Source organism: Mandrillus leucophaeus, unplaced genomic scaffold (assembly GCF_000951045.1).
Source record: "Mandrillus leucophaeus isolate KB7577 unplaced genomic scaffold, Mleu.le_1.0 Scaffold275, whole genome shotgun sequence".
Taxonomy (NCBI): Eukaryota; Metazoa; Chordata; class Mammalia; order Primates; family Cercopithecidae; genus Mandrillus; species Mandrillus leucophaeus.
This window is the reverse complement of record NW_012102865.1, coordinates 1,277,420-1,286,866: the sequence shown is the minus strand read 5'-3', so window position 1 is coordinate 1,286,866 and position 9,447 is coordinate 1,277,420. Positions and strand designations below refer to the sequence as shown.

Genomic DNA, 9,447 nt, shown 5'->3' with positions numbered 1-9,447 from the left:
TCCCTAATAACTACTACACAATAATATTAATCATATTAGTCATATTAGTAAAGTGCTTCACTAGGAATAATCAATCTAATTTATTGTAGGTCTGTTTTCTAAGTTTGGAAATATATAACTTCCAAACATCAAAATTCACAGGAGGCAAAATTAATAAAAATATTAAAAGAGGTCCAGTCACAGTTAAGTTTCCATGAAGTCAATTTTTACTGTTGCTATTTTTATTGCTGTTTACAAAATACTGAAAATATTTTAGAGACAAAAGTGAAAAGAAAAAAATCACCATTCAATTTGTTTAATATCTATAAATTTATGAACTTTTTTTCAGTCATGGGGCTATTAGTAAAATGCTACTTTTAAAAAACAGTTTTATTTTAATCGTTGCCATTAAATATATCATAAAAAGTCAAATGTATAAAATTATAATACTAGAGAGACTATTTCAAGTTTTTAAGAAGTGTTTGAAAATAAGTAATTTTATATGCTCTATTTACAATTCATTCCTTACTAATCTTATTAGCTGATATTAGCCATCCAGAAATTCTTTATTCACAACAGTAACTAAAAGAATTTAAAATTAGGTAAAGATTTGAAAAACCTGTGTTTACTTATGAGGTTTTACAAGTTATATTTCAACTCTGTGAGAAGCTACAAATATTAACAAAATGATTGATGGGTTAGTCCAGTTTTTCAAACAGTAGAATATTAATGTAGGCTGCAGAAAGAATGTTTTCCTTCGTTGACCTAGTTCATTCATACTTGGCAAAATATTTGGAAACTAAAACATTAGGGAAGTCTAGCCTCCTCTACAGACCATGAATATGCAGAAAGAAAAGCAAAACTGAAACTTATAACCCCATGTCTTAAGATTTAATTTTAAGATGCTATTATCTATTTTTTTGTTTAAAACACTGCATGATATATAAGCAGTTCAATTATAAATACATACACAGACATACACATCCATATACATATATGTGATGTTCGTGGTTAAACATTTGTTTAAATAACAAATGGTTATTGATCTGTTTAATATTGGAGTAAACTAGTCAAATATTGATAACAAAGCCTAGAGTAAATTTTTAAAAATCAAGCACCACATTACTTCATCAAGCAATACATTGACATTGTTGAATACAATAATGTAAGATTCTGGTCAGTTTTATGGTTTTTGTAGTCCTAGTAGAACACAGGGGAAAATAAACAAAAATCCATAATTAATTCTGTTAGTGCCTATACTTTACTTTTAAATGCTCCTGTAGACAGATTTCACAGTACCTTGTTTTTTTTCTTTAATGTACACACTACAAGTTAGCCAAAATTTAAAGAAATCTAATCAGAGATCCACTCTCTACATTGGTTAAGATTTGCCATTTCCTAATCAGTAGTTTATCCTCTAGGGGCACCTGTGGCAAATGCGTCAAGTCTCCCAATACTGCACTGTGAAACTACACATGGGAGCTTGGTAATTTACAAGACACGTTACAAATAACTTTTCACTGATGAGACAAATGATGATCAAGATATGTGATTGGCAAGAAACACTGGGTAATCTCCCCATTGTGGGAACAAAGTAAAATAATCCCAGGAAAAGGTTGCAAGTCTCACATCTTTGAAGTGGTACCTTCCATCTAAAATCTATTTGAATTGGTACCCACTCCTGGACACAGAAGGAGGGTCCTTCACCTGCTACTACTAGAAGGCTCATTGCTCCTGCTACCAGAATACAGTTGCATTTGCTCTGCGGTGAACTTTTTCTACAAAGCGCTGGATGGCATGCCTAAAAAGACAAGGAACAGAGACTCCCTCCAGATTATTTAGAACAAGCTATTTGATTTTGTACCTGATTGTTAATAAAAGTTTGTACCTTTGCAGAAATTGATCAGTAACATTTGTTTCTTGGTGTTTTTGTTTTTGAAACAACCTAATTAGTAGCAAATTTGTAAGAGAAGAGACATTTACCTCCTACCTATCTCTCATTTGTCAAAGGTCAAAATATTGACCAAAAAATCCCTAATTTGTTGAGGCAATGAATTACCTTAGATCAATTCCCACTCTCAGCATGTTAAATAGGAGATAACTCAGGTTAGAGTAGTTCATTTTTGCTAGAGAAAGTCACGATCAGTCAGGATGCTTTAGATGATGCTGGAGTACCAACCAGTTTAAAATCACAAAGAAGTATTTCTCCCTCACATTAAACGTTCATTACAGGTTAGCAGGGAAGCTTTGCTGACCGTAGCATCTTAGCTAAGCAAGATAACGGCAACTTCCACCTCAAATGTGGAGAAAGATGCAAGTAAGATGAAGGAACGCTGGAAATTAAATACTCTGGCCCCAGGCACACTTGGTCACGATTACTTTTCTGATCCCATCACAAGAGCTGGGAAAAGGAACTCGATTCTGTCACCCAAAACATGAGAAAATCAGAAATATTTGCTATTTAAATTACCATAGCAATTCAATACCTACAGATGAAAACTCAGGTTTCCTGTTTTGAACAGTGTATCTTAAGTTACAGTACGCCCGAAAATTCCACTTTTCTTTAAAAAAAAAAAAAAAGGATAATTAAATTTGGTTTTGCTATTTAACTAAGATTGAAATCTATATGACTGAAATTAAATCTATTTTAACCTGAACAACCTAGAATATGTGTAGGCAGGTTTAAATATATAAATGATATAAACAATCAATAAATTTTTTTTTGCCATGGCAATCCTTACAAAAGGATAGAAAAGATATTAAACTTTATATTTAAACATTACAACAGGAGAGGTCAAATTGTTATTTGCATAGTAAAGACAATGAGTATTTGTTAAAATGGATATTTTCAGGTCCCTGGACTAATATTAAGATTTAATAGGTCTGACACTTGAATGCAGAAATCTACATTTTACAATGCACCCATTTAATCTGCTGTAGGCAATACTGAGACCACATTTTGAGAAGTGATGCTGTAGCTGATTGGTTCCAGGAGGCAAGAAGCATAAATATGAAACTGAATTGAAGAAAAAGTAAGGGTTCAATCAATGCATGGCAACTTTCATTTGGTTGCTGTAATTATATTAAAATTATAAAAAGCATCAAAAAACACCTGACTCAGCAGTCTCCAAAAGATGCAGTGGAAATGCGGTGGCATTGCCTCTCTGTTCTAATATGCAATCAGCCCCCATTTAAATTAGGGAGAACAGAATTATATTATTCTCTTTGTGGATATTTCCGAATTGATATCTCCAATCCAGACTCCTTTCCTGAGTACTAAGCTCATATATCCAACTTTCTACCTCAGTATCTCCACTTGGTTACACTTTAATATGTCAATCTTTATATGTCTGAAATCAGATTTTTATTACTCATTTCCCAAACTGCTCATTTATCGAAGCCATTTCCATCTTAGTCCACGATAACTATTCTTTTAGATACTAAGGTGAGAACCTGGGAGCCAGGCTTGACTTATTATTTCCTCTACTATTTTGTTGAGAAATGTTTTCTCAGCCATTTTCTTTGTCATTCAGTAACACCTGTCAGTGTTTGAGATTCCTTGGAGAATCTCACCACTTCCTATCACCTCCTTTGTTACCATGCTAGTCTAAGCCACCACCATCTTTTATATAAACTGTTGTAATAAACTTCTAAGGGTCTCTTCAGACATGTGCTGGTAAATGTTTATCAACAACTTTGTTTATAAATAATAAATAAGTATGTATAATATTGTAAAACCAAAAGAAAAGAAGGAATGGGAGGAGGAGGAAGAAGAAGAAAGGAAGAAATACAGGAAAGACAAGACGGGGAAGGGACAAGGGAGGAAGAAGTAATCCTCTATAGTATTTCAGATTTCCACATGGAATCACTTTCACCATGGCTAACTTCAAGTGACATGAGGGCATGGTTCAGGAAGAGATGCACACAATGGCTTCTGCTGAGTTGGTAGAAGCCCATTCCAACATAATGCTGGTTCTCCCTTCTTTGACCCTAGCCACCTAATATCCTCATCACCACATGGCAGTCGAAGTCACTTGAGTGGGATGATACCATTCTTCTGTCCAACGCCTCCCAAGAGGCTCCCTGTGTCACACAGAGTAAGATCTCAGATCCTGTCAGGAACTCCAAAGCTTATTTGATGGTGCCCAGGCCCTGTCCTATAACCCTCTGGTCTCACTGCCTGCTACTGTCCCCTGGCTCACTGCACTCTAGCCACACTGGCCTCCTACCTTGTCTTTCAACATACCAAGCGTGCCTCCACCTTAAAGCTTTTGCACTCACAATTCCCTCTGCTCAAACCACTTTCTCTCTAGGTACAGGCTTGGTACCCTCTCTTACTTTCTCTTGGTCTTTGAGTAAATAGCATCTAATCAGGGAACCATGCCCTGAACCTCTGACAAAAACAAAACAAAACAAAAGGCATAATAACCTTCAGTCTCTAATTCTTCAGCTTGCTTTATTTTTCTTTATAGCACTTTTTACTGACTGACATTTATACACATATGTAAATAGATCATTATTAGCATCAATATTTATGTGTCTGTCTCTTTAAGGGCACACCCACTTACATTTTCCCAGTTCCTGTGACAGTGTCTGCCACATAATGAACTAATAAAATCTTATTGGCCGAAGACACATGCAATATACAAGCAAATAAGTGAAGAAGGCAATTCTATAAAGAAAATAAAAAGATGGTGAGAGATTCCATGAGGGATACAAAGCAGTTGTGCCCAGTGGTGGAGGATATCTCAAGTGATGATATTGAAGCTAAGGTCAGAATGACAATGTAATTAATATAACCTGCACATGAATAAAAATTCATTCCAGGATGAAAGAGGAGCAACAGCTTTCTGGATGATTTGGGGGTTTTGAAGAAGAGCTGGTAAAACAAAACAACTTTTAGGTGTGTTCTCAAAAAGTATGCTCTGAGTCCTGAAATGATGCAGTAAAAAGAACAATTCATTTAAAGGAGGAGGAGAAGAGGCAGAAAGAATCACCTTCTCCAATCTTTTTTCCTAAAGAATAGGAAGGAGCACTGCAAAATTCAAGGAGAAACCCTTATACTCGTATGAGCTGTTTCAAAGTTTACATTTTCAAAATTTATTTTTATTTCATATTTATCTCTCATCATAAACTTTGAAAATAGGCAGAGTTTATTATTCCCATCATTATAAGAAAGAACCGAAGACTCAGAGAGATGAATGCCTTCTCTAAGGTCAAAAGGCTAGCAAGTTACTGAACCAGGACCAGCAGCCAGGCGTCCTCATGCAGTCCATTATACTGTGTCCATTATGATATGCTGCCTTGATGAAAATTGGCAAAAGACTACCTGGAGGTTGCCAATCTGCTCTGTACGAACCCAGACCCCGACAGTTGACTTACATTTAAATTCCACAGAGTTGAATTAAAGGTTGACTTTGAATGCATGGCAGGAAGGTCAACAGTAACATTAACTTTCAAAGACTTCTTAATGCCCCCCAAATTAAGTACAGACTCCCATAGCTAGCATCCAAGGCTATCACAGTGTGACTCCAGTGAGAGCTTCCAGCTTTCCTTCATATAGTTTTAAGACCTTTTTGCCTACACCAGACCATTTCCCAAGTCACTAACCATGAACGAAAGCAAAGAGAGGGGAAGGTTTAATTTGTTTCACCTGTAATATCTATCCTCTTCTTCCTCTCGTCTATTTCTGTCACAATTTAGCCATCTTTTAAGGAGTCTTTTTCAAATCCTTCAAAACAGCTGTGATTTCCTCCTTTAAAGTGTTTCTTATGACACCAACAATCTCCTGCCTGGTACTACAGTTCATTGAAAAATTATTAAAAATCATATTTCCCAAATAGGATATAAACTTTTTTTTTCTTAAAAAAAATACTGTTCTTCAGTTCTGTATTCTTTTTCCAGAGACTCTGCCATATAATGGGGAATCCGTAAATATTTGTAGAATTAAATACAATTGATTCAAAGAGATGAATGCAATCTTCAAGTTAGTGATTCCAACATTCCACTGAACGCAGAAGTAAAAGATACAGGAGACATGGAGCACAGAGGGAAATCAATAAATCAAAGATTTGAGAGAATGAGAAAAAGTAGAAGTAAATGGAAAGAGTCAACTGCATCAACAGCAGCTGGCACAATGTATTGTGCACAGTAGCTACACAATAAGCGTGTGATGAATGAATAAATGAACAAAAAGAGGAGAGTAGAAGAGGATAAAGCACTACTGAAGATAATCTTAAAACAGGGTCATCAGTTTAAGCTAACTTGGCAAACTCTAAAAGAAATTAGGTTATTGGTATAAAATATACTCTTCAAGAAATAAGGGTAGATATCCTGCTGAACACTTTCTCTTCTATCCTCTTGTTATGAAGCGCTTTCCTCCTTAATGTAATTTGAAGCACAGAACAATTCTATGGGTAGGCAGAAGAAACATGATTCCAGCCATTTTGTAGATAAGGAACAGGATCAGGGAGGTTAAGCCTCTAGGTTAAGATCAGAATTGGGGCAAAGCAAACACCTGAAGCAAAGTCTTCTAACTCTCACATTCTCACTGCAACCAATAGACCAGCCTCATCATCACCTCCTAGGGTCTTATTGGAAATGCAGATTCTCAGACTCCACCCCAGATGCCTGAATCTTAATTGAATATTAACAATATCCCCAGGTTACTCCCCAGGTTCATTACAGGATGAAAGAGGAGCAACAGCTTTCTGGATGATTTGTGGTTTTTAAAAAAGAGCTGGTAAAACAAAACAACTTTTAGGTGTGTTCTCAAAAAGTACACCCTGAGTCCTGGAATGATGGAGTAAAAAGATAATAATTCATTTAAAGGAGGAGGAGAAGAGGCAGAAATAATCACCCTCTCCAATCCTTTATCCCAAAGAATAGGGAGGAGCACTGCAAAATTCAAGGAGAAACCCTTATACTCCTATGAGCTGTGACTCTTTCGAAGTTTCCCTTGAAGAGTTACTCTCAAAGAGTTACTAAAGTTAACTGCTTAACTGATATAAAACTAGAGAACCTATCTGCCTTCAAACATATATATCATGATCAGATACATTTGACTAGATAGATAGACAGCAATAGAATAACCATCACATAGAAATGTTATTCTTACATACATGCACATTTGACTATATGTTTTATTTTTTATTTTGCATAGATAAATTTATATATTCAAATACATATATTCAAATATGTTTATATATTCAAATATATAGTAAAATATATATGTTACTTTTATATATATTCGGCTTATATATAATTATATATATTCTTATATATAGGATATATATGAATAAATATATTCTATATTTATACATTCATATATAGGATATATGAATAAATATAACTATACACAGTCAAACTATATATATTTGACCAAATATATTTGACAATATATATAGCAAACTATGTATATTTGATCATGTATATATATGTAGAGCAATATATATAGCAATAGAAGAACCATCACACCATACATATTGATATGTGTATATATACATATAAAGTAATAGAAGAACTATCACATAGAAATATTCTTAATACTGAGTATTAATATAACTATTTCTATATTAAATAGCTAAAATAAAGCAATAAATAATATCCTATAAATAATACTCAATATTTATTATTAACTGATAATATGATTTTTATAAAATATATGATAATAAATATGAATTAAACATATTTTAGGTCCATGGATGTGGCCCTCAAAGAAAAAAAGAAATTTAAAGGATTGAGCCTCTTTTTAATGGAAGCAAAATTGAACAGCCTGGTGGAAGTAAATGAAGATGGATTCAATCATTTGAGAAAGAAAAGAATACAAAAGAGGAAACAAAGTAATGTAGCAAGCACAATAGTTGGCATCCATCTGTAAAAACAAAGTATTGAGGGTTGCTTATTTTAACACATGTTAACATTAGGGGGTCTGCATATACACAGAGACACTAAGTCAAATGGATTTGATACTCAACAAAAATAGGAAGGTTATGACACGCTAATTAAAGGAAATTGCTTTGGGTGATCTTATGTTAGTAAAAACAAATAATAATTTTTGGAAAGCAGGGCAATATAGAGCCTAAATGTGGCTTTTTACAAACACATTCACCCCTCATTGCTCAGATAAAAGAATGGACAGGAGCAAGAAGGTCATTTCCCCTTTCAGAACGGAGGGAGATTGCTTTTATTTTGCATTTTTTAAGGTTCAAACACAGCATTTTTAAAAAAGTGGTTCAAAGTTCAGAGCTGAGTTTTAGACTCAATTACTACAGCATCCCAATGTAAGGATCTCTGTATATATTTTAAATTTTGCCCTTTGCCACCTATTTATTATCATTATTTGTTCCTACCTTAGTAAAAATATAAGTGGAACAGAAGTGAAGAGCAGGTGAGTATATATAAGGCGGAAAGACAGTCCAATGAGAAGATACATACAAAAGAGAGAATAGTTGAACTAGGCCCAGAAAGATGAATTACATTTTCTAGGCAGAAATTCTTTGAAAAAAGAAAACACTATTTGTTATCAAGAGCAGAGATATGTTCTTTAAAATATATAAAATTATTTTATCTAAAATTGAAAGAGAATAGTACTTATAAATTTATGAAATAGCAAAAATATTTTTATTTTATCTGACATTCAATAATTCATTTAAAAACCTTTCATATATAAATATTTTGCAGTAATATGTTTTCAACTTTGGGAGGTGTTGTTTGAAAGAAAGAAGAGTTCCAGGTTTTATGGCACAGAGAAGAAAACTTTCCAGTGATAAAATTGTGTATGAATTTCCAGTGTGGTTGATATAAATGAAAAGTAAAGCCTTTTACAACTTTATATTGGCCTTAGAGTTTTCAGAAGTATAGCATTAGTATGTCCAAATGATTTTTTTCCAAATACAAAAAACATCTTATCCAATGAGTATTCAAACACATATTTCATACATAAACATGCAGGCATACAATATTATCTAAGCTGAATGTCTGTGAGAATTTCTATTGGGTTTAGAATTGCTTGTATTTATCTTTAATAGTGAAGTATCCTCTGAGAATCTCGACTTTATGTGAAATACTTCCTTATGTTTATAAACAGGATGAACAGCAAGATTCTGGAACGTAACCTGTACTGACTCTTCACTCAAGACTATATTAAGGATCATATCGTTGCCATCTTGGCTGCACTACTCATTAATGTTTTGTGAATATGGAGCTCTCTGTGACGTACCAACACTTATTATGTGATAAGAGTAGAATCCAAAAAGTACATGAGATTCTAGGATTAAACCAGAAGAATTCCGGGAGTTAAATATATATATATATAAAATATGTATATATAATAAATTACTTTGGTCTTTCTAAAGCCTATAAGTGAAAACACTGTGTCTAGAAGAGCAAGTGCCTCCCAAGACAGCTTTAATATTAAATAAAATAACATACTGATGAATTTAAAGAACGATCCCCAATGTTTAAGGT

The 9,447-nt window shown here is 33.7% G+C and overlaps 1 long non-coding RNA gene across 1 annotated transcript in view; it reads right to left on the bottom strand.

The window, feature by feature from the left end:
* LOC105543109 overlaps positions 1 to 9,447 on the bottom strand; it is a 426,929-nt gene that overhangs the window by 291,469 nt on the left and 126,013 nt on the right. The window lies entirely within an intron of this gene.